Raw genomic sequence first — 27,260 nt, 5'->3', positions numbered from 1 at the left:
TCATACATTTTATTACTTTTCTCCATGACTGAAGCAAACAGGCACCCATCACTTGCCTCTTCCCTCTATGGCCGCGTTGCAATTATAACTGGTGCCTCACGTGGCATTGGCCGCACCATATCACTTCACCTTGCGTCCCTCGGTGCAAAACTTGTCCTCAATTACACATCTAGTTCTTCCGAAGTTGATCTCCTTGCTTCCCAAATTAATTCATCATCATCCTACTCTCACCCCCACGCAATCCCATTCCGAGCTGATATCTTAGACCCAATTCAGGTCAAATCCCTCTTCGACCAAGCCGAACAAGTTTTTGGATCGGAAATTCACATACTAGTAAATTGTGCCGGGGTCCTAGATTCTAAGTACCCAACAATAGCCAATACAACGGTAGAAAACTGGGATAAGACATTTAATGTCAATACCAAGGGTACGTTCTTATGTTGCCAAGAGGCGAGGCCACTAATCGATTGACACGTGGTGGTGGTGGATGGATCATATCGTTCTCTTCATCTAGGTTGGTGGGTTATATCCAAGATATGGGGCTTACGCAGCTTCAAAGGCGGCTGTAGAGACAATGACAAAGATTCTGGCTAAGGAACTTAAGGGTACAAGAATAACTGCTAATTGTATTGCATCGAGACCTAAAGTGACCATTATGTTCTTAGCTTGTAAAACAGAGGAAATAATGAAGAAATTGGTTGATGCATCCCCGTTAGGCCGACTTGGTGAGACAAAAGATGTTGCCCCACTTGTCGAGCTTGTAGCTAGGCATGAAGGTGAATGGATCAATGCACAAGTAATCCACATGTAGACACCCCATTTTTGCACTCGCCTGATTAATCAACTTGTCAACCCGATTGCAACGGTTCCCAATGATGGATGTTTATTCCAATGCTTTATTTTATTATCAGATATGTTTCAAAAATCCAGATGAGATATCTCGAACTGACAAAACTGTAGACACCACACTACGCTAGGAAAATATGACCCCAGAAACATAGAAATCATCATCTTGCAGACAAAAAAAAGCTTTACAATAAAAATCACTAAAAAATAATCAAATTACCAAAATACCTCTAAACCTCAAATCCCTAAAGCCTACACTACGCATAGGAAAACCCTTTCAAACATATAAAATAACAAATTGAAATCAAATAAATCACTTCGCCAATTTTCGCAAAATTCGACAAAATTACAAAAATGTCCCTCACAAAGTTCGCAACTATTTCGCACAAAAATTTCATAAATGATAAAAATCAATATTCCCATTTAATTCCTTACGAAAAATTATTCCAAAACATCCTGGAACATTGAAAAACAACTTAAAATGCAAAAAATCCTCTCCGAGAGCAAAACGGTAATTTCACAATTTTAATAATTAAAAATTTTAAAATTAATAAATAAAATATTAAATAATGTAAAGTGAAACATTAATTTAAAATTTTGAATCAAAAAATCGATCAATCAAAGTTTCAGGCAAAATTATTGATGGTTGTTAGGATATTTATTCAAGGACCCCTCCATCTAGGGGCCCAAAGAATTAAAGATATAATAAAGGGGGTTCTCCAAAAAATTAAAGTAAATCAAGTAAGACTAAATTCAATCTTAAAGTCAATCAAGTAAAGACTAAAAGTCAACCAAGAAAGACTAAAGTCCAAGTATTAAAGTCAATCTCATAAGACTAAAGTCAAAATTCTAATCTAAACTAATCAAGTCAATCTCATAAGACTAAAGTCAAAACCCTAATCTAAACTAATCAAATCAATCTCATAAGACTAAAGTCAAAACCTTAAAGACTAAGTCAATCTCATAAGATTAAAGTCAAAACCCTAATTAAAATCCTAAAAGAAACTCTAATCAAACCCTAATTCTTCTAAAAAACTTTATAAATAGGAGCCTTCACACCCTATTTTCATATCAAATAAAAAACCCTAAGAGAAGTAGGTCAAAAAGCTTTCCTAGCCTCCCATAAACCTTAATTTTGAAGCCCCAACTCCTTACCTAACACCTATACTTTGATTTTAGCTTGAAAAATACCTCGAAGTCCTTAAAAAAACATGTAGAAATCCATAAATAAATCTAAAGAAAACTCACAGATCCAAGAAGAAGATACCTCAACTTGGAGATCCGAAATCAGATATGACAACAGAACGAAGTGAGGAATATTGTACAAGAAGTTATTCTACCAAATCTGAGGGAACAAGACCGTTGTCTTCAAAAAGGTATATTTTTTTATTTTTTTTATTTAGGTCTTTTAGCAATGTAGTTTATTTGAGAATTAGTAGAGACCGGCGTTTGTCGGGCGGGGTTGGTGCCTAACACCTTCCAACCCCGTAATTTGATCCTCGAATTCAGTTATTTTTAGTAGATTAGTTGTTTTTATCTGTTTACAGTCGATATTCGGTTCCTAGACCGTAATAACTAGGTAGCGACTCCCAAACCTCGAAGGTCAAAAGCGGATCCGCGCACCCCGCGAATCTAGGGCGCTTTCAGTGGCGACTCCATTGGGGACTTTGAGGATCAAAATTGAAAAATCCCAAGTATGTGAACATTGCCAGGATGACCTAATTTTTTTATTTATTTTTTTTAGTTCGGTTTATTTTATTTGTTTATTTATTTATTTATTTTTTATGGCTCAATCATCGATTAGTTATTTGGACTTTGAGTATTTTGTTTTGGCATACTTGTTTTTATGGTTCAATCGAGAGTCACTTAGGGTGACTATAAGTAATGCTAAATTTCAAAGGAATGATCTAATTGAGGATGGAACAACGATTATCGGACCATAGAAATTTTTTATTTTTTTATTTTTTTTTACTTTGTTTTATTTTTTATTATTTGTCTTTTAGGAGTATGCTTGATCTGTTACTTGAATTTTTTTTCCTTTGTTAAAAAAAAAATTGTTTGTTTATTATATTTTTTATCAGTTTTTTTTATGGACGAGTGGTGCTGTCCATTGATAGCAAGCAAAAGAATTTATTTAAAAAAAACAAAAAAAAAAGGAATCTTTTACTTTTTTCCAAGTTTTTCTTCTATGTTAGGTGTGTCGATCCATTTTTTGGATAACGAGATTGTTTTTACCATGTATGGACCTGTAAAAAATAACGAGATTATTTTTCTTTAAAAAAAAATATTTTTTTTTTCTGTAAGCATGTGACAGCAAGCAAAGGAATTTAAAAAGAAAGAAAAATAATAAAAAAAATCGAAAAAAACAATAAAAAAATAAAAACAGCACATTGTGCTGGTGTGCTGTTAGCAAAACATATTTTTTTCTTTATTTTATCTCCTTCTCCACTTGTATAGAGAAAGGGGCAGCAACGTGCCTTTCTCTCTCTCTCTCTCTCTCCAACCCCTCTCTCTCTCTGTCTCTCAATTTGGGTTCAAAATCTGTAAATGTTCTGGGCAAGTGGGATCCTTATCTCTTGGTTCTTCGAATCTGGAACAAATTTACATAATCATCCATGATTTCGGACTCAAATCAAGTGTTTGTTTTATTCGATCTATAAACGATTTGAGGTTTCTTTCAACTTATACTCAGATTTTGTTTGTGAGGATTTCTTTATTGGATTCGATTTCATCAATGAAAGGACTTTTGATTGATCTGATTAGGGGTACAGAGTACGTGAATAAAAAAACTTACATTCAAATTGGAGCTTGAACAGATGGTCACATTAAAATTTCACTCTTTAATACGTCATTGTTGAATTGAACTAAAGCACTCACGCAGAAAGTTGATCTTTCTCGAATCCACTTCCAAGAATTAAGATTATAAAGAAAAGATTAAAAAAAAAAAACTAGTGTTGTGGTATTCATAGTTTGAATTGTTGACAGAAAAAGAAAAAAAGAAAAAACGGATGTGTGAGTTGAGGTGCTGGCAGCAACATATAAATGAAAAAATGAAAAAAAGTTGAGTTGTTAGTGTTGGTAGCATGTTGCTGGCAGCAACATATAAATGAAAAAATGAAAAAAAGTTGAGCTGTTAGTGTTGGTAGCATGTTGTGGCAACAACATGATAATGAAAAAAATGAGTTTAGCGTTTTGTGTGCTACAAGTTGCATAAAAAAAACTGATTGTCTTTTGAATGGCAGCAACATGAAATATTTTTTTTTAAATGGGTTAGTTTTACTAACTTAGTATGATTCATTTCTTACTAAGAGTCATTGATTTCACCACGTGGCGCTTCAAAAAGATGATCTAACGTTGCATGCTTGTGGCAGATGAAATTCTGAAAAATTTTAAAGGAAAGTTTTCAAAAAAAGAAACAAAAAAAAAAGAGAAAAATTTTAATTTCGAACTTTGATTTTTAAATTTGAAATTTCAATGTCACCCATTTTCAAAACTTTAGATCCAAAAATATGGTGAATTTTATTTTCAGATCCAAATCTGTTCTAATCAAAATTGTAAATGCCATGGAATTAGATTATCAATGAGGGAGCCACGTGGCCTAATGACCCTTAGTGATTTTGAATCTTAATGTGTTAGTCGAGATAACCTAAGTTCCAAAATTAAAAAATTAAAAAAAAAAAAAAAAAGTTGTTGGTTGTTCTTATTCCTTTGTTTGATTGGTGATTGATATTATTTGGTGTTATCCTGATTGATTGATCATCTTGATCCCTTTTTACATTACCTATTGTTTACCCATCTAATATGTTATGATCTCTACTAATATATTTTGGATATGCTTGTTTTAATTTTGATCTCGATGCTATGAATTGTGTACTTTGATTAATATTAATGTGAGATCCATATTGTGATAGTATGATCAGGCCCATGGGCCCCTTTGTTTGAAAAGGCCCCAGGTACACCCCACCCCGTTTTGTACACACCACATGCACGTTTACTGTTTTGCACGCTTACACGTCCCATATAGCCAACATGGCACTAATGTGTGGTCCGATCTCTTCAGATATGCGACGTCATTCATGAAAATCACAACTCCAGTCACGTACCTTAGGGTATATCAAACTGGGACATCAGTACCGTCTGATCAGGTGACTCTGAAAGGTATATCGATGCACCCAAACTGGAGCGACCTGAGCCTGTGACCTATTGTGAGTGTCCTGATTGCCAAAGTAGTACTAGTAAGTGGTCGGTCCCCTCGTGAGAGGCCAAACCATTTATGAAAGCTACAACTCTTGACTCATACCCGTACGTATATAAAATAATCTAAGTACATCAATTGCACTTCTTGGTCAAAACCAATGCCTAAGCGAGATCCTACCCCACTATACCCTATTGTACGGGGAGATAGACTACGTCTGTCCTAAACGAGAGGTATTTAAATGGGCCCTTTCTCAGCATCGTGCGCCACCTTTCAACTGGGGATCAAACTAGTTATTCTTGGCTTCAGAGAAGTGAGTTGAAGTTTTAGATTATCACCTATACGGTATATCAAACCAAGTAATCACGTACCGTCTGATTGAGTACGCTTGAGAGGTATATAGGTGCACTTAGGCAAGGGTGGCAAAATAAATTTCATTGCACGTAGTAAAGCTAGATTCTAGAAGCCTTCCTATATAAGTCACGACCCGAACTGACTATGGGTGTTCCCGGGTTGCTTTATTCAATCCAACCAACAGGTAAGTGGGCGAACCAATCCAAAACAATAAAAAAAACCCGTAATATCGGTCCAACCCAATCGGTGAAATGTATCGATTAATTTGAATTACTTAAACCAGTTGGCCCAATTGACAAATGAACCAAACTGATTAATACCAAATTAGTTGGACTAATTGGTTTCACTTTTTAAGATCCAGACCACTTTGTATAGGAAGATTCGATTTTAAGACCAAATTAATTTGTCTGATCAAATATTCAATCCCGATCAAGGGTAGACCCGTGACTAATCTTTTTCACATTCTTGGTCACTATAGACTTATAGTATATTTGGATTCGATATTTCTCACCGAAAGGGCTAATTTATATTAAAATTTTAATTATGTGGTTGAGAATCAAACCTTCAGAATCGATGGTTAATCTTAAGGGCTCTTAAACATTCTAAACCATCATCTCTTTGTAGATAATTGTCCCTGAGTTTTCTTTGAGTTTCAATCCAATTTTTGTCAGTTTTTAAATCTAGTTAGTTGTTTCAGTTACGTTAGTCTTTCTTCAACTTTCAAGTTTTAGTCGAGTTTGTCAGTCTATGTTTTTCAATTCCAATAAAATATAGAAGCTCTTGATTATCATGTGTGTAATAATGATTTGACCATAATATCTAATATGAGGATTGAGAGCTCACTAATCAAACTCGATAAATATTTGAATTAAAGAGTACACTTAAAAAGTGTAAATGGGTATTACATTTTCCTTAGAAGAACATGAGAGAATAATAAATTTACTTGAGAAATTCAACAACGTTCTTTCATAGTCTCATAAGGATATATGGATGGATCGCACAAAAACATAGATCAAGACATAAAGTCAAGAGTGATTTCAAAGTCAAAGATTATTGGTCAAAAATGATATAGCTGAAAGCATTGACAAAGACGCTAAGACCTACAAGTGGATCTACCATATTTTTCACTCAAAAGAGGAGAGTTTTCATTCATAAAAGAATAAAAGATTTTCTTGAAATTTTAGAAAAGTCGAATAGTTAGAAAACTTGATTCCACAAAAGAAGACTGAAAAATATTCATTCTCAAAAAAATACTTTACTCGACAAAGCAATCCAGATATCGAATTCCGAAAACTTTGACCAAGTCGAGCAGCATTCATCAAAGGATGCCTTCCTTGGCCGAACCATTTTCTTGTCTAACCAATAAAAAAAATTTCTTTAACCCCTCGCAGCCTTGAAAGAAAATTAATAGCCTCTTCTTTTTAAATCACACCGACCAACCTTGGGATGGAGTCTAAGTATGAACTACGTTTTGACCTGATCCCAAAAGAAAATGAACTATTTGGGATACGTAGGCAACCTGAGAAGTTACTTCAAGTCCGATCACGCAAAGAATAAGTGTATTATCTTAAGAAAAGTGTCATTTAAAAGGAAAATCCCCTATTTAAAGGTTCAAAAGAAAAGAATGTCAAACTAAGGGCATTAGAAAAAAAAATCAAAAGAATTGAAAAGAATGCCAAACTAGGGGCATTTAGAAAAAATCAAAATAATTGACAGAAAAGAGAGAATATCAAACTAGGGGCATTTTGAGAAGTTGAGCTTTATATCTTTTCTTTCTAAATCATATCCTAAGCTCACCTATTAAGTCCTCCTGAATGCTAATTAACTCGGTTAGGGTGCAGGGAACCAAGAAGTTGTCGAGTTAGTTATTCAAGATCATCAAGAAAAAAAGAGAAGCCCACTAAATTGAAAATCTGAAAATGCGACTTAGGCAAAATTTAAGACATCCATAAAAAAAAGAAATACTACTAGGTTGAAAACCTGAAAAGGCGACCTAGGCAAAAATCAAGACATCATCAGGAAAAAAATAAAGCCCGCTAGATTGAAAACCTGAAGAGACAATCTAGGTAAAAATTAGGGCATCATCAAATGGGAAGAAAGGTCCCATCAAGAAGAAAAATTTAGAAGGAAGCTTGTACAGAAACTAGAAAATACATAACCATTTAAGTCACAATATTCAATTTTCAGCCAAGAGCTCACATCCGACGAAGACAATGTTGGAGTCGAAAAAAATCAGAAGTCATCTTAAACATTGTAGGATCTTCAAGAGTATGTTTACTTGCTCAGGTGTTCGCTAATTGAAGATGTAGAATCATCAACCACTTTAAAGAGAAAGATCTTTTATTCTAATATTTATCAAGATTTTGTTAAGTCCAGTTCAAGCATTTTTCAAAAGAAATTCAAAAGAAAGTGATCAATCCATTATTGCACATATGATAACCTTAAGAGTCTTAAATTTAAAGGAATGTCAATCCTTCTATCTGTCATACATCAGAGTCCATATTTTTCAAGCGTAATCTATTCTATCAGTCTCGTAGTCAAGTTCCATTTAAAGCCAACCTTGAAACTCGGGGCATTTTTGAAAGTCATTTGATTCTAAAGTTTTGTTCTTAATCACATGATAAAAAGAAAAATCTTACTTAGAAATCCGATTAAGTCCAATGATAATTCTAAATCCAGATGCATGATAAGCCAATAAAGACCCGATCTTTCAAGTTTTGAGCTCGATTTTGAATTATAAAATGAATTAATAGGATTGCTTAAGTTCCTATAAATCTAAGTCCAAGAAACGTGGCTTAGTAAATTTGAGTCCGAGAAACGAGACTCCAATTTTTTAAATCATAAAATGAGTAGGTTTTTTGAAGTGCCTACAAACCTAAGTTCGAGTTCGAGAAACGAGATTCCAACTTGTTGAATCATAGAATGAATAGGCTTTTTGAAGTGCCTAGAAACCTAAGTTCGAGTCCGAGGAACGAGACTCTAACTTTTTGAATCATAGAATGAGTAGGTTTTTTGAAGTACCTACAAACCTAAGTTTGAATCCGAGAAACGAGACTCCAACTTGTTGAATCATAGAATGAGTAAGCTTTTTGAAGTGCCTAAAAACCTAAGTTCGAGTCCGAGAAACGAGACTCCAACCCTTTTATTGGTAATTTGATTTGAAACACACTTTGGTGAGCTCTCTTCGAGGTGGGTTGGTACAATTGGGACACATCTTAACCATTAACTTTGAAACAATACCATCCACCATTGTTGAGGTTATCCATGTAAGTATTCTTGTCTGATACATAAGCAAAGGGCCATACTGAACATGCAATTTCAGCTTTTATAGGAGTCAGTACTCCCTAAGATGATCTTTCAAATTATGCTCTAGATGTCGCACGTAATAAGCATGAAATGCATTTGGGAGTACATTTGAAATTGCATTATTTAAACCCTTATCACAGTCTGATACAATAGTCAATCTTCATGACTCGGACACCACGAAGTTTAATTACATGAAAAACGATGTCCAACTTTCATTGTTCTCATTTCCCACAACTACAAAAGAAATTGAAAATATATGATTACTGCCATCAATAATAGTAACAACTAGTAAACATCTATTGGCTTTACAAGTCAAGTAGATTCCATCCAAGAATATGAGTAACTGACAGTAGTTATCAAAACCAATCTTATTCGCATGGAATGATATAAACCATTGAAGAAATTGACGTTCGAACCCGGTCTCATACATTGCAATGCTCTCAAGGTTTATCTCTTGTACATTTTCACAGACCAAGGTAAAATTTATATGCCTTCTTGTATTTTTCATGCAATTCATTCATTACAATCTCCTTTACACTCAAACATTTTATGTACTGAAGACAGAAATGATTATGTTTCCTTATGTCCTTGAACATGTCACATGTGCTATATATTGTGGACTGCATTTCATTTAGTTTATAACCAACTTTCAGACTAATTTCTAGCTTGCATTAGGGTGACCCATCTTAGAAGCAATTCCAACCCCACATGTATGTCGATTTGTTATTATCTTTATTATGAACTTTTGAATAACTCGAACCCTTGATTCATGTTACCTCCATGGATACCCATCGAATTTTTGCTTCATAGTTATATGAATTGAGTCATTCTTGATGAAGGTCATAACAAAATTATGAGCCATCATTTATTGCCTCAACGCATTATGAAGTTCTTCCCTATTACTAAATTCATGCCTTATACCATGAATATTATCCTCTCAAATTTTTGTCAACAAAAGTAGGGCCAATTGGTTATTTTCTGGTAGTAGTGATTGTTGACTATCAATGACTTCCTTAGTTTTCATTATAGTTGTTAGAATTTAGTTGAATTTTAAAAACCATGTAATATTCAATAAGTTTTAACCTTTTGTAAAACAATCTTTTAACCATAGGGTAATACAATCCCATATTTGTTTTATGCTTTATGCTTTTACTTTATTTTAAGTTTAGTTGAAAGTTTTGTTTTGCCTTGAGTAACTTTAGTCCCACATCAACTAGGAGAAGAATTGATTTGCAATTCTTAAATAGTTGTGCTTCTAATAGTTTTAAAGTTTATAGAAGTAGTGGGCGGGTTCACGTGCCCACACGGGGGCCCAAGAGGAAGACCAAAGGTTCCAATTGGGACTTGGATCCACCGGTCCAAAAATCTTAATGCGTGTGTGCACATAAGGGGTACAAAATCTCCAATTTACAACTCACGTGGGTGCGTGCAAAGGCCCATTTTTTTACTTTAATTATCAAAGCCCAATTTTATTTAAAAATTCTAGACATTTTATTTTGAACCAATGTGTTTTTCTGAACCAGTACATTATGTCTGTTTTGGAACCAAAACATTCGAAGAGGTTTGTAATTGTTCTAAACAGTCACATTCTTTTTATTTATTTCTGAGGTTTAATCGATTTAATATACTTGATTTCCCTGCTATTTTATTTTTGACTACCAGTACATTTTTATTCTTCATTGTGAGAGCACACAACATCATCGAGTTCGAAGTTATATTCCAATTTAGAGTACCTTTTTGGATACATGGGTTGTTGTATCTTGCAGAACGAATGCCTATAGACTATGCTACCGTAGTAGGAGTGAATTTCGTTTTAGGACAGTGCTTTTTGCACACCTCAACCATTTTTTTAGGTAATAATTTTCTATTACATTCAATTTGAAAATTATGATTTGTTCAAACTTCTCTCTCTATCCATAAGAAATCAGTACTCAGTAGCTAAAAATAGTCACAAAAATTGTAGCTTTTGAACTTTGGGTTGAAATCCTAGAGGAGGATCCGATTACCACATAGATGTACATAGTTATTATTGCCTGATATAAATTAATCAAGGAAAACAATGTTATGTCCATTAAAAGATTAATAAAAATTCTATTGTTGCCGAACATTAAACACTTCAAGGTAATATCTTCCTATAATCTTGTGGACATGAGATTTATTCATTTTTTAATATATCAACCACTTTGAGGGATTTTGGAGTTGCCACCATTCTTTTTTTGGTAAAAGGGTGTGAATAGTCACCTAGATTGCATTTTTTGAAAAATGTGTCATTTTGGCATTTGATGACTCTCGTAAGGGAATATGGTTCGTTTAGTCCAACTTTTGATTCCAGGTAAGAGGGTCCATATTAGGGAGTAGGGAAAGTGTTAGGCACCCTACTCCCTCTACCATTGGTGGGAACCTCGGATTCGGTCGATTTTGAAAAGAAAAGAAAAAAAGTTAAATAAATCCGATTTTGTGCCCCCAAGGGACTTCGATGTTAGTTTAAACCATTGAGGGTACTCTTATTAAAAAGGGGCCCTTTGATGGTTCAAGTCTTTTGTGGTGTGTGCATAAGTGTAGAAAAGGAAGAGAAGTAGAAGAGGGGAAGTTGGAAAGGAGAGGGAAATGTTTTTCTCCTCTTTTAGTCCATGTCCTACCTTGGTCTTAGGTTTACCTTTAAAGGATGAGTCCTTGACTTGATCTTTGCTTACTTGAGAATGTGGATAATTGAGTTGAGTTGGAAATTTAAGAGAATTGAGAGTGAGTAAAGGGTTGAGGATTGAGAAAATATTTTTTTCTTAAATTTTCATTAAGTGGTGAGAGTTGAGAATGAGGGGTCTTGTAGAATTTGAAATTTATTTTTAAGGGTAGAATTGGGTGAAATGATAAGAAATAGTAGAATGGTATGGGATTTAAGAGAGGGGTGTGTGTAATTTGAAGGAGATTGAAGGGTATTTAGGGAAGGGGGGTTAAATGGGTAATTTGTAACCCAAATGGGTTGGATCTTTCAACCCATTTGGGTTCAGTGTTAGGTGAAATGAAATGAATGAGAGTGGTTGAGAGGATGGGATTATGTAAGACGATAATTTATTGGTGAGATGAAATGGGAGTGGTATTTGGTTTAAGAGAATGGATTGTATAAAAGGGTAATTAATTAGGTTTTTTGGATGGTGAGGGAAATGATTACATGTATCAAAATGTATAGAGATTAGAGTTTTGGATGAGTTGATGAGAGGAAATGAGTGTTTAATTTAAAATAATAGGGGTGGAATGATGAGAGTAGGTTAGGGGGAGGTGTTTGATTTGAGAGAATGAAGATTTGTAGGTTAGGGGGAGGGTGATGGATTGATATGATTTTTTAGAGAAATGTGATGAGAGTGGATAATTTGATGAGGTAGGTGAGTTGACGTGGTGACATGTGTCCCACCTTGATGATGTTGGGTGATTGGTTGTGATGTTGGGCTTGGGTTGAGAGTTGGGTAATGAGTTGAATGATTAGGCTTGGGTTGGGTAATGGGTTGAATAGTAATGGTAATGGGCTTGGGTAGGATAATTGGATAGTGGGTTGAATAGTAATTGGATAGTAGGCACTTCAAAAAAACCTATTCATTCTATGATTTAAAAAGTTGGAATCTCGCTTCTCAGACTCGAACCTAGGTTTGTAGACACTTCAAAAAATCTACTCATTCTATGATTCAAAAACTTAGAGTCTCGTTTCTCGGACTCGCACTTAGGTTTGTAGGCACTTCAAAAAGCCTACTCATTTTATGATTCAAAAAGTTGGAATCTCGTTTCTCAGATTCAAACTTAGGTTTATAGGCACTTCAAAAAGCCTACTCATTCTATAATTCAAAAAGTTTGAGTCTCTTTTCTCGGACTCGAACTTAGGCTTGTAGGCACTTCAAAAAGTCTACTCATTCTATGATGCAAAAAGTTGGAGTCTCGTTTCTCGGACTCGAATTTAGGTTTGTAGGCACTTCAAAAAGCCTACTCATTCTATGATTCAAAACGTTAAAGTCTCGTTTCTTGGACTCGAACTTAAGTTTATATGCACTTCAAAAAGCCTACTTATTCTATGATTCAAAAAGTTGGAGTCTCATTTCTTAGACTCAAACTTAGGTTTGTAGGCACTTCAAAAAACCTACTCATTCTATGATTCAAAAAATTGGAATCTCGCTTCTCGGACTCGAACTTACTAAGCCACGTTTCTCGGGCTTAGATTTATTGGAACTTCAACAATCCTATTAATTCATTCTATGATTCAAAAAAACTTAAAGTCTCGTTTCTCGAACTCGAACTCACTATGTCACGTTTCTCAGGTTTGGATTTATAAGAACTTAAACAATCCTATTAATTCATTCTATGATTCAAAAAAAGTTAGAGTCTTGTTTCTCGGACTTAGATTTATAGGAACTTAAGCAATCCTATTAATTCATTTTATGATTCAAAAAAGTTGAAAGTTTAAAATATCGAGCCTTTATTGGCTTATCATGCATCTGAATTCATAATTATCATTGAACTTCATCGGACTTTTAAGTAAGATTTTCATTTTTATCATGTGATTAAAAACAAAACTTTGGAATTAAATGACTTTCAAAAATGCCCTTAGTTTCAAGGTTGGCTTTAACTGGAACTTGACTACGAGATTGATGGAATGGATTACGTTTAAAAAATATGGACTCTGATGTATGACAGATAGAAGAACTGACATTCTCTTAAATTTAAGACTCTTAAGATTATCATATGTGCAATAAAGGATTGATCATTTTCTTTCGAATTTTTTTTGAAAAATGCTTGAGCTGGACTTAAAAAATCTTGATAAATATTATAATAGAAGATCTTCCTCTTCAAAGTGGTTGATGATTTTACATTTTCCTTTGACGAATACTTGAACAAGTAAACATACTCCTAAATATCTTACAATGTTCAAGATGACTTTTGATTTTTTCGACTTCAACATTGTCTTCATCGAATGTTGTGGCATGAATGATTATGCATTTTCTAATTTCTACACAAGCTTCCTTCTAAAATTTTCTTCTTGATAGGACCTTTCCTCCCATTTGATGATCTCTTAATTTTTGCTTAAGTTGCCTTTCCAGGTTTTCAACCTAGCGGATTTTTCTTTTCTTTTTTTAAAGATGACTTGATTTTTGCCTAGGTCACCTTTTCAGGTTTTCAACCTAGCAGGCTTTCTTTTTTATGGTTATGCCCTAACTTTTGCCTAAGTCACCCTTTTGGATTTTTGACTTAGCGGGTTTTTCTTTTTTTCTCGATGATCTTGAATATTCAACTCGACAGTTTCTTGGTTCCCTGTACCTTAACCGAGTCAATTAGCATTCAAGAGAACTTAATAGGTGGGCTTAGGATATGATTAGAAAGAAAAGATATAAGGCTCAACTTCATAAAATACCCTTAGTTTGATATTCTATCTTTTCTATCAATTATTTTGATTTTTTTTTCTAAATACCCCTAGTTTAGCATTTTTTATCAATTCTTTTGATTTTTTTTTCTAATGCCCCTAGTTTGGCATTCTTTTCTTTTATCAATTTTTTTTATTCTTTTTTCTAATGCCCCTAGTTTGACATTCTTTTCTTTTGAACCTTTCAATAGGGGATTTTCCTTTTAAATGACACTTTTCCTAAGAAAATAATTATTTTTTTTGCATGACCGGGTCTGAAGTAACTTCTCAGGTTGCCTACGTACCCTAAATATTTCTTTTTCTTTTGATTTTTTTTTTAAAAAATATGCTATTGATTTTTTTTTTAAAGGTTGCGAGAGTCTAAAGAATGTTATCTTCTTCTTGGTAAGATAAGAAAATGGTTTGGCCAAAGGAGGCCTCCTTTGGTGAATGTTGCTTGACTTGGTCAAAATTTCAAGAATTCGATATCTAGATTACTCTGTCGAGTAAGGTCTTCTTCAATTTTCTTGTGAGAATGAGTAATCTTCAGTGTGATTGAGTTCTTTGTATTTGACATTGACTCGTTCAACCATTTCCAAATTTTGAAGAAAATCTCATGTTCTTTTGTGAATGATAATTATTTTCTCTGAGTGAAAAACATAATGGATACCTTCTTATGGGTCTTACCACATTTGTACTGGTTTGACCTACATCATTCTTGATCGATAATCTTTGATTTTGAAGTTCACCCTCGACTTTATGGCTTGATCTATTTTGGTACAATCTATCCTCATGAGACCATGTAGGAACGTTGTTGAATTTCTTAAGTAAATTTATTATTTTCTCATATTCCTGTAAGGATAATGTAGTACCAATTTGCACTTCTTGAGTGTACTCTTTAATTCCAATATTTATTAAATTTGATTAGTGAGCTTTAAGTCATTTCTCATGTTAGATTTTATGTTCACATCATTATTGCACACAAGATAATCAAAAGCTTCTTTATTTTATTGAAATTGAAAAACATAAACTGACAAACTCGATTAAAATTGAAAAGTTGAAGAAAGACTAACGTACCTAAAATAACTAACTGGATTTAAAGATTGATGAAAACTGGATTGAAACTCAAATAATACTCAGGAACAATTATCTACTAAGCGATAAAATCCTTCTAAGTGGATTGACTACTTGGACTTGACATTGCTACTTTGACTAGACGACTTTTTTAACGGACCCAAAATGACACAAATGAGGGTTTAAAACGTTTAGGGGCACCTAAGATTAACCATCGATTCTAAAAGTTTGACTCTTAACTACATGATTAAAATTTTGAAATTAGGCCAAGTCCGGTGAGAAATATTAAATCCAAATGCATTATAAGTCTGTAGTAACCAAGAAGGTGAGAAACGTTAGAAATGAGTCTACCCCTGATTAGGATTGAGCCTTTGATCAGACAAAATAATTTGACCATAAGATCGAATCTTTTTTATATAAAGTGATCTAGATCTTTAAAAGTGAAACTAATTAGTCCAATTGATTTGGTATTGATCAGTTTGATCCATTTGTCAATTGGGCCAACTCATTTAATTGGTTCAAATTGATCGATACATTTTACCGATTGGGTCAGGCCGATATAGTGGGTTTAGTTTGAATAGTCTAAATCAGTTCACCCATTTACTTGTTTATTAGATTAAATAGAGCAACCCAAGAATACCTATAGTCAGTTCAGGTCGTGACCTATAGGAAGCCTTCTAGACTCTAGGTTTACTACGTGCAATGCAATTTATTTAGCCATCCTTGTCCAAATGTACTTATATACTCTCGAGCGTACTCAATCAGACGATATGTGGTGACTTGGTTTGATATACTGTATAGGTGATAATCTAAAACTCTAACCCACTTCTTTGAAATAAAAACAATCAGCTTAATCCCCAGTTGAGAGGTGGCGCACAATGCTGAACAAGGACCTACTTAAATACCTTTCGTCTAGAATAGACGTAGTCTATCCCCCTCGTACAGTAGGGTACAGCGGGGCATGATTTCACTTAGGCACTAGTTTTAACTAAGCACTACAATTAGTGTACGTGGATCATCTTTGATATACCTATGAGTACAAGTCAAGAGTTATAGTTTTCATAAATGATTTGGCATCCCACGAGGGGATCGACTACGTACTAGTACTACGTTGGCAAACGGGACATGTGACTGTGTGGCTCACAATAGGTCAAAGGCTCAGGTCGCTCCAGCCTAGGGGCATCGATATACCTTTCAGATTCACCTGATTAGATGGTACTGATGCCCCAGTTTGATACCCTAAGGTACGTGACTGGAGTTGTGATTTTCATTAATGATGTCACATCTCCGAGGAGACCGGGCCACGCACTAGTGCCACGTTAGCTATAAAGGACATGCAATGTGGAATGCAATAATATAAACGTTCTAGTCGTGTGTGCAAAGTAGGGTGGGGTGTGCTTGGGGCTTTTTCTTTGATAAATGGGCCTATGGGCCAGAACCAATCACAAGAGTATGAATTCCAATTATTAATCAAGAAATACACACAATATTCCTAACATAAAGATCGAATCAACGCATGTATAGTAAGGATATGTATGTCAAGATCATAGTATGTTAGATAGGCAAAAATTTAGATCACAAAAATAATCAATATGATCCAACATTGGAATAAGCAAGGAGAAGAATTTTTTTATTTTTTATCATGGTCCAATCAAGAGTCCCTTTTGGCGATTCAAAATAATTTAAGATTCTATGAATATTGAATTAAGGGTAGATTGATAATTGTAGAAATTAGGAGTTTTAACTTTTCTTTTTAATGTTTTTATTTATTTTTTTATTTATTTTAACACGTTTTTTTGTATATTTTTTTCTAAACGTTTTTTTTTAATTTTTTTTAAACTTTTTTTTTCTGATATTTTTTTCAAAAACGTATTTTATTTTTTTAATAATTTTTTTAAAATGTTTTTTTTTTTATTTTTTTAAAATGTTTTTTTATTTTTTTTAAAGGTTTCTTTTTACATTTTTTTTTTAATTTTAAAATTTTTTATTTAATATTTTTAATTTTCAATTTATTTTTTAAGTTTTTCTCTTTTAAACTTTTTTTCTTTTTTTCATTTTTTAATGTTTTTTGTTAAACATCTTTTTTATTTTTTTAAAACGTTTTTTTTTCATTTTTTAACGTTGTTTTAATTTTTTTACGTTTTTTTTTTTAATTTTTTTTAAACTTTTTTTTAAATTTTTTAAAATGTTTTTTTTTAATTTGTTTTTAACATTTTTTAATTTTTTTAAAAACGTGATTTTTTTAAAAAAATTTTTTTTTTTACGTTTTTATTATTTTAATTTTTTTAACATTTTTTTTTTGTTGTTTTTTTTAACGTTTTTTTTAATTTTTTAATTTTTTAATTTTTTAAACGTTTTTATTTTTTTAACATTTTTTTTTTAATTTTTTTATTTTTTTAAAAACGTGTTTTTTTTAAATGATTTTTTTAACGTTTGTTATTTATTTTTAAAATTAAATAAAAAAACGTTTTCTTTGTTTTTAACATTTTATTTTTATTATTATTTTTTTAAAAGGTTTTTTTTTATTTTTTTTTTATTTTTTTTTATAATAAAAAAACTAACATCACCCCATATCTTATCAATCGTATGCCCAACAACATCAATCTATTTTGCCTCATTATTTTCTTTTGAGAAATCTTAAATTATTTTAGAGTCTCCAACCATTTAATTGGGATCACAAAATTAAGCATCTAAGAATATGATATCCAAACTTTTACCGCTAATATTATCCCATCCTTAATTCATATGTCAATTTGAATCTTTCATTATTTAGGGATAATAAAAAAGTGACCCTTAATTGAACAATAAAAAAAAAGTGTCAAAATAAAGTATCTAAAATTGAACCAAAAGATACTAATAAAGGATAATACAGATCATTTTAAGAAAATCTTGAAAGTGAGCCTTAAGGGTAAAATTTTAGGATGTTTCTTATCATTTTTAATGGAATCTGACCTCACAATTAGATTCAAAATGATTGAAAAACATAGTTTAGCCTGTAAGCACGCTCAAGTGCGAATCCGAATAAAAAAGTTGCAAATCCTCGATTACCGAGTCGGATCAAGCTAAAATAATGATCTTTTGCTAGAACAAGAATTTTTAAGATTTGATTACACCATTAGATTCGTAATAAAAAATTATTGAACATGAACTATTTATTTGTCATTTTTGGAGACCACAAAGTTGAATTATCGTCAAAAACGAAAATGACATCAAGTTTAGGGGTCACCTCAGGCCAAAAATGTAAACTTTTGATAAAGACATACTTTGTAGAAATTGACTATACCATTAGATTCGGAACGAAAAATTAAGCGAAATAAAGTATTCATTTGTCAGTTTTGGAGTTCGAACGGTCAAGTTATCGACAATCGAAACAATAAACGAAATATCGATTTCATCCCAAATTTTATATAAATAAATTTTTTTAATTTTTTTTCTCTCATCTTCCCTAATTCGTCCAAACAGCTGCAACATATATAAACGAAAAATTCATTTTTTTATTCGATTTTCCACCTCAGATCTTTCGCAAACGGTTCGTCGTCGACGATCGACACAGAAGGGAGAAACGTTCGCAGCCTCGATATCTACAAAACCCACACAATTTTTTTTCATTTCACTTTCTATTTCACCCGATATCGTCAAAAATCAATCGTATTAATATATGGAAATTTCAAAACTTTGACCTCGAATTTCATCAGTTTCGGGGTCAAATCGTCCTCCGTCGCAGAAGGGAGAAAGAACGACCACATCAAGATCTTTGAAACCACTGAGCTAGTTTCAAAAATCAACTGTTTCGAAGTTCGGTCCATCTCGATTTCCGTGATGATCGTCTCGATTTCCGTGCACGTGCTTCGATCCTTTCGTCTAATGATAGTAAGGAACTCTCAATTTCTATTAGTAATTGTAGATTGTGAAAATTGCATTTAGAATTTTATCGAAATTTTTTTGATGTATTTCCAAAATATAGAATTCTTTTGTTATTTCAAAAATTCATACCAGAAATTACATGTTTGATATGTTTAATTGTATTTTTAACAAATTATAAGTGAGTAGGGTATTTTAATGTGTTATTTCCATAAATTGGGACTTGTGCACTGTTCGGACCCCGTTTTGATATAAAATTTGTATTCTTTTTCAATATTATTAATAGAAATAAATTCTATAGTTGGAAAATGTGATTTAATATTCAATGAACTCATATTGAGTTGATGAATATCAGAAAATTGATATTTTATTGAAGAAATTGAAAACTGTAAAAATCGAAAAAAGGGTATGAAACGGTAAAATGTCAAAGTCACACCCGAGGGGTGATGTCTGCATTTTACGTTGTTGTGTTGTATGTAGTCTGGTGAATAGATATCCAAGAATAATATTGTTGATTGCATGTTTATTTAAATTTCTATTAGCACAAGACGTTATTTACCTTTCCGCTATGTTATTTATTTTAAGTCGGGTGGCCACACTTGTATGGTAGAAAACTGGATATCCATTCTCAACCTTGTATTTTTAATTTCTCTTTTATTTTCAAATGAAAATAATATATATAAGTAGCTATTTTGTAAGCTGTTAAAAAGTCTGTGAATGCCTGAAGGGATAGTGCGTACTGCTAATAGATGTAATGTAAGCTTTAAAATATTTAGTTGCTCATCCCTAGCTTTATGTACCAGTTAATCATAGTTTATTCTGTAAAACTTTGCATATGTTAAAATGATTTAGTATGCTTATTCGTTTATGGTAGGAGAGGTTATTGGCATAAATTGTTTTCTTCCTTACTAGGTAACCATTGTTACTCACCCTTTCCTTCTCCATTTTTTAATTTCACATTCGGAGCTTAGCGGAGCAGGTGTAGAACATGAGGAAGGACTATCTGGTAAGTCAGATAGACGACCAGAGTCTGTTATTTGGTGAGTATTGGGGATATACTCCCCTAGTGGTGTCAGTTCATCCCGGTAATCTTATTGATTTTGTCCTGAGCATTAGGACTTTTGTTAGAATGAGGAGTTTTGTATAATCTTATATATTAATTTCTTCTTCTGCACTCTGATCGATCGTATGATATTAGACGTATACAGGCTTCTGCTAGTTATTATATTATGTATGTATATGCAGGATTGTATGTCTTTTTATCAGGTGCAGGTTGAACTCCTTGGAATGCTAACATAAACAGAAGAGACCATGCCGAAATTTTAAAGTGCCACCTAATACCTCGAGATCTGACATGGGGATTTGTGTTAGCATTTGGCGGGGCGCCACATTCTGAATGACTCCAAATTGAACCATAACAAAGATGTGCCAAACAAAAATATTCAACATCCCAATCAATAATCACCAATAGAGCCAAAAGAATGATAAAAATCAAAATAAAAAAAATAAATAACTAAAAATAAAATAAATAACTAGGTCCTACTGGCAATGTTCCCATACTTCGGGCTTTTCAAGTCTGATCCTCAATAATCCCTAGTAGAATCGCCACTGAAAGCGCCCTCTATCCGTAGGGTGCGCATATCCGCTTTTGACCTTTGAGACTTGGGAGTTGCCACCTAGCTATTGCGGTCTAGGAATCGAACATCAACTTTAAACGGATAAAAACAACTAATCTACTTAAAAAATAACTGAGTTCGGGTATCACATTACTGGGTTAGAAGATGTTAGGTACCAACCCTATCCGGCCAATGTCGGTCTCTACTTATTTCCAAATAGAACTACATTGCTAAAAAGACCTAATTAATAAAAAAAAAATTTAAATCTTTACCTTTACAGAGATAACGGTCTTGTTCCCTTAGATCTGGTAGAATAGTTCTTCATACAACACTCATCGCTTCGTTCTGTCACTGAATTCATTTCGGACCTCCAAAAATAAAGTATCTCTTTCTGAATTTTCCTAATTTTTTTGTGAATTTTCTGGGGTGTTTTGGAAGGGATTTCTAAGTGTTTTTTGAGTTAAAGTTTGGGTATGGATGTTAGGTAAGGAATTGAGACTTCAAAATTAGGGTTTATGTGAGGCTAGGGATGCTTTTTGACGTACTTTTTCTAGGATTTATTTTTTGATACGAAAATAGGTTGTAGGGACTCCTATTTATAGATTTTTTTGAGTGCTTGTTTTGATAGAGTAAGTGTTTAATTATAATTCTTTTAGAGAGAGTTATTGTTTAATTATAATTGTTTTAGGTAGAGTTATTATTTAATTAGAATTCTATTAAATAGAGTTATTAAATAATTAAGATTATTTTAAATAGAATTATTATTTAATTAGAACTCTATTATGGTTTTGACTTTTAGTCTCATTTGATTGACTTTAAGATTTTGACTTTAGTCTTACTTGATTGACTTTAATATCTTGACTTTAGTCTTACTTAATTAACTTTAAGATTGATTTTAGTCTTACTTGATTAACTTTAATTTTTTGGAGAACCCCATTTATTTTATCTTTAATTCTTTGGACCCCCAAATGGAGGGGTCCTTTAATAAATATTTGGGCAATCATCAATAATTTTACCTGAGAGTCTGATTGATCGATTTGTTTGGGTCAAAATTTTAAATTAATTTTATTAATGTTTCACTTTACATTATTTAATGTTTTATTTATTAATTTCGGAATTTTAAATTTTGTTAATTGAAAAATTATCGTTTTGCCCCTTAAGATAATTTTTGGGTTTCAAGTCGGTTTTTGATGTTCCAAGATGTTTTAGAATCGATTTTTCGTAAGGAATTCAATGGGAATATTGGTTTATATCATTTATGAAAATTTTTGTGCGAAATGGTCGTGAACTTTATAAAGGGCATTTTAATAATTTTGTAAAAATTGACGAAATGATTTATTTGGTTTCGATTTGTTGTTTTATGTATTTGAATGGATTTTCCTAAGCGTAATGTAAGCTCTAAGGATGTTTTAATGTTAGGGGTATTTTTATAATTTAGTTATTTTTTAGTGATTTTTACCATGAAGCTTCTTTTTGTCTGTAAGATAATAATTTTTATGTTTTTGGAGTTATATTTTCCTAGCGTAGCATGGTTTCTATAATTTTGTTAGTTTGAGATACCTCATCCGAATTTCTGAAATATATCTAGTAATAAATAAAACATTGGAATGATCATCCATCATTAGGAACCGTTGCAATCAGGTTGACGAATTGATTAATCAGGCAAGTGCAAAAATGAGATGTCTACAGTGGCGTCCCGCCTAACGCTAACACAAATCCCTATGTTAGATCTTGAAGTACTATGTGACACCTCGAAATTTCGGCATGGTTTCCTCTATTTATGTTAGCATTCCAAGGCGTTCAACCTGCACCTAATAAATGATATACAATCCTGCATATATATATATATATATATATATACAAAATATAACAATAGCGGAAGCATACATACATCTAATAATGTACGATAGATCAGTGTGCGGAAGGATAACAAAATACGTAATTATACAACTATTTTCTCACTCTAACAAAAGTCCTAACGTTCGATATAAAAACTATAATACTCCTAGACGAATCTGACACCATTAGGGGTATAGCCCTAATACTTACCAAGTGACGGACTCTGACTGTATATTTGACCCACCAGATGATTCTCACTCGTTTTCTGCCTCGTTAAGCTTTGGATCTAAAATTAAAAAATTAGATAAGGAAAGAGTAAGTAACAATGGTTATCTAGTAGGGAAGCAAACAATTTCTGTCAATAACCTCTCCTAACATGAACGAATAAACATACTAAATCATTTTAAAATATATAAAATTTACAGAAGAAATTACGATTAACTAGTACATATAGTCAAAGATGAGCAACTAAACATTTTAAAACTGATATTACATCAACCAACATTATTCACTATAGCATTTTCTTTTTATACAAATCTTATTGATCAAATGGAAACATTAAACTTGCATTTCATTTTATATATTAAAATAAAGCAACATATACATAATACACATGGTGGAGTAGTGGAATTAGATAATTGTGATTCACGACTAGATCGCTCTTAGTCGGGACATGATGTTACAATTCTTTATTGACTTTTATTTCTTGATTTTGTGGTCGGTCGCTGCATTTACCATGTTTGGTTGACTATTTATCTGACTCAGGCTGGCCATTTGACGTGACCGTAAGCAATGGGTTTTTTTTCGATGTGTTAGAACGTTCGACTACCATAGATTATTAGTAATCACTAACTAATCATCTTCGTCTATGCCTATTAGGCGTACATGAGATTCCCAAATATACAAACCATTCGTATATAACTACCTTTACATTACAAGTTCACTGGTAAAGATAGAGAGGAATTACCCGGATTCCAGTTGTGACTCTACTCTTATACGCATCCCATACCACGTATGAGCTTGGTAGTATCTACCGTACATTCTAAGATAGTATAATACTCCGAATGATATGATGCACTATCTCTTCAGGCATTCACAGACTCTTTAATAGCTCACAAAATTACTACATATATATACATATATATATATACATATATATATATATATATATATATATATATATATATATATATAATATATATATATATATATATATATAATATATATATATATATATATATATATGTATGTATATTATTTTCATTTGAAAATAAAAGAGAAATTAAAAAAATAAGGTTGAGAATGGATATCCAGTTTCCTACCATGTAAGTGTGGCCAATCGGCTTAAAATAAATAACAAAATAGAAAAGTAAATAGCGCCTCGTGCTTACAGAAAGTAAATAAATATGAAACCAGTAACATTATCCATGGATACTGTTCACCAACCTACACACACAACACAACAATGTAAAATGCAAACATCATCCCTCGGGTATGACTTTGATATTTTACTGTTTCATACCCTTTTTTCGATTTTTTTTTTATCGTTTTCAATCTTTAAAATAAAATATCCACTTTTTGATATTCATCAACTAAATTGAATTCATTGAATATTAAATCATTTTTTCAATTATGAAATTCATTTTCATCAATAATATTGAAAGGTACAACACTTAAATCAAAATGGGGTCCGAGGGTGCACAGAACCCAACTTACAGAAATAACCCGTTGAAATATCATACCCACGTATAATTTATTAAAAAATACAATTAAATATATTAAATTTGCAAGTTCTGATGTGATTATGAAATAATCGATTAAATTCTATATTTTTGGAAACTCACCACAAATTTGTAATAAAAACCTAAATCCAATTTTTACAATCTACGATTACTAATAGAAATTGAGAGTTCCTTACAATCTCTATGCGAAAGGATCGAAGTGTATGCACTGAAATCGAGACAAACGACACGAAAATCGAGATGAATTGAAGTACAAGACGGCTGATTTTAGAATATAACTTGGTGGTTTCAAAGATCTCAACGTCGTCGTTTTTTTTCCCTTCTGCGGCAGAAAACGGTTTGACCCCGAAACAGGCGAAATCTAAGGTCGAAGTTTCGAAACCCCCGTATATATATACGGCTGATTTTTGACAATACGGGGTGAAAGAGAAAGTGAAATGGAAAGATGTTGGGTGGATTTTGTAGAGAACGCGGCTGCGGACGTTTCTCCCTTCTACGTCGGTCGTCGATGGTGAGCCGTTTGCGAGAGATCTGAGGTGGAAGTTCGAAGAAAAAACAAATTTAAAAAAAAAATGGGTTAGCTGATTTTGGGTCATTTAAAACGAAAGTGAATAGTGAAAAATTAAAAAATTTATTTATATCTTGGGACAAAATCGATATTTTGTCTATTGTTTTGATCGATGATAACTTGATTGTTCGAACACCAAAACTAACAAATGGATACTTTATTTCGCCTAATTTTTTGTTCTGGATTTAATGGTGTGGTCAATTTCTATACAATCTATCTCTAACAAAAATTTGCTTTTTTTGTCTGAGGTGACCCCTAAAATTGACGTCATTTTCGTTTTTGACGATAATTCAACTTTCTGATCTTCAAAAATGATAAATAAATAGTTCATATTTAATAATTTTTCATCATGAACCCAATGGTGTAATCGAATCTTAATAATTCTTACTCTAGTAAATAGTCACTATTTTAGCCTAGTTTGACTCGGTAATCAAGGATTTTACAACTTTTGTGTTCGGACTCACATTTGAGCGTGCTTACAGGTTAAAGTATATTTTTTTAATCATTTTGAATCTAATGGTGAGGTTAGATTCCATTAAAAATGATCATAAACATCTTAAAATTTTACCCCTATGTCCCACTTTCAAGATTTTCTCAAAATTTTAATATTTATTTTTCTCGAGATACAAATCGAGAACTTGGGGTTTTACAGTTCAACAATTTCAAATTTGAACAAGAGGTCTAGGGTTTTTCATCGATCAAATCAAGGTAAATCTATCTTTGTGTTTTATTTTATTTTCTTAGTTGATTCAAGATATATAGGGTATTTGATTCCACAAAACCTAATTGAAATTTGCTTCTTCAACAAGTGTTATTGCTGCTGAGGATTTTCTATTTCGATCATTAGGTATAGATCGATTAACGCCAAATGTTCACTGTTTTCTACCTTTTCATATTTGAGCATTATTATATGGTGTTTAAAAATTCAAAAGCATTAACAGTTGAATGCTTTTAATGTGTGAAGTTTAAAATCTAAAAAGAAGACTTACATCTCCCATTTATCAAATTTTCATATTCAAAATCATGTAAGATTGCTATCTAGTTGAATCTTGAATTCCAATTAGAAGTGACGTTTTATTTAATCGATATTGAATTACCACAAGTTGATCTAGCTACATTACTTGGTGTTCATGAACTAGTTAGTGATGGGGATTGTTTATATGTGAATTATGTGATTTAATTAAGGGTGCTTGGTATAACATTGTATCAATAGAAGATTGGGATATTATTATTGTATTGTTCATGGAGATGAAAGCAAAGTTGTGGTATCATACAATTTTTTATTTAGATTTTTGTGTATGGAGTATTTGTTTGGGTTGAACCATTGGGTGGTTTAATTAAGAGAGTGTAAGTCTCATCTTGTGTTTAGATAGTTTGTTATTACTTTGAACAAATGCCTCAAAGATGTTGAACAAATTCAACATAAAAGATAAGAAAAATTATATGACTGAGTACAAGGGATGTTTTACACACATGTTCACCTTCTTGTTGCGCTTCCTTTTGGTTTTCACAAATTTTTTAGTATAAGGCATATAGGATGTTGGCCAAACTGCTGCATTTTTAGCCATCTTGTATTGTGTTTGTCTGAAAGCGCTCCTGGGGACGAGCTTCCCCCTTTGACGCACCACTCCTTCAACCCTCACGGTGAGTCCCTCTTACTCCTTTATATTTAGCTTTCTATGGTCTGTATCTCTTAATTCCTTGGAACTAACTCCCTCTTTGATTGTGTCCACAGGTCCGAGCAAGGACACATTTCCTGGAGAGTCGGTGGTGATAACGCATTTGTTATCTAACCCCGAGCTCTTCAACTACGTTGCCGAGCTCTTACCTCCTCCACTCCGTCTTTCAAACATGGCGCTCCAGTCCAAGCGTCCACCCCCGATATTGGGGTCGGACTCCGAGGATGACGGCCCGAAGGTTCATCCCGCCCTAGAAGTGAGCACACCAACGGGGACTTTTACTATGGGGGGAGCAGCCCACGAAGAAGAAGACTACCAACCCCTCCTCAAGAGGTTGAGGAGGGGTCCGGGGCCGCGTTCCCCAACTCCCGCCCTTCCTTCACCTCCACTTGCAGCCCCTAAAGGAAGCCACCCTGCCGAGATATCCCAGGCCTCCTCGGTTGGCTCCGAGCTTAGGGGAACCTGCCCCCACCTACTCCATGGGTGACGCGCCCCATGGCTGGGAGGAAACCCGTCACGGACAAGGATTCGGCCTTGTCCAATCCTACCGTTGCTAAGGCGGTCTTTGAAGCGTTTGTATTGCCGCGGGACGTGGAGAAGACTAGTCAGAGTTTCGCCAGCGACCTGGCGAAATTCTCCAACGACACTTTCCGGGCTCTAGCTGCGGTAAATTTCTTCACTCCTTCTGAGATTCATTTCTTTTATATGCTTTTATCCTGCTAACACTTTCTCTTTTCTTTCCAGGCCCAACACGCCGTGGCCAAGCTTGGTGAGGCCAGCGACACTTCTGCACATGAACT

At 33.1% G+C, this 27,260-nt stretch overlaps 1 pseudogene; it reads left to right on the top strand.

Moving 5' to 3' along the window:
* On the top strand, positions 1-26,947 carry LOC147384419 (NADPH-dependent aldehyde reductase-like protein, chloroplastic pseudogene; annotated as a pseudogene).
* Positions 26,948-27,260: the final 313 nt, after the last annotated feature.

The sequence above is a fragment of the Akebia trifoliata genome, chromosome 15 (assembly GCF_017979445.1).
Source record: "Akebia trifoliata isolate Shusen 1 chromosome 15, ASM1797944v1, whole genome shotgun sequence".
Lineage (NCBI taxonomy): Eukaryota > Viridiplantae > Streptophyta > Magnoliopsida > Ranunculales > Lardizabalaceae > Akebia > Akebia trifoliata.
Note: the sequence above shows the minus strand (reverse complement) of the source record. Positions and strands in the feature narration are given on the sequence as shown.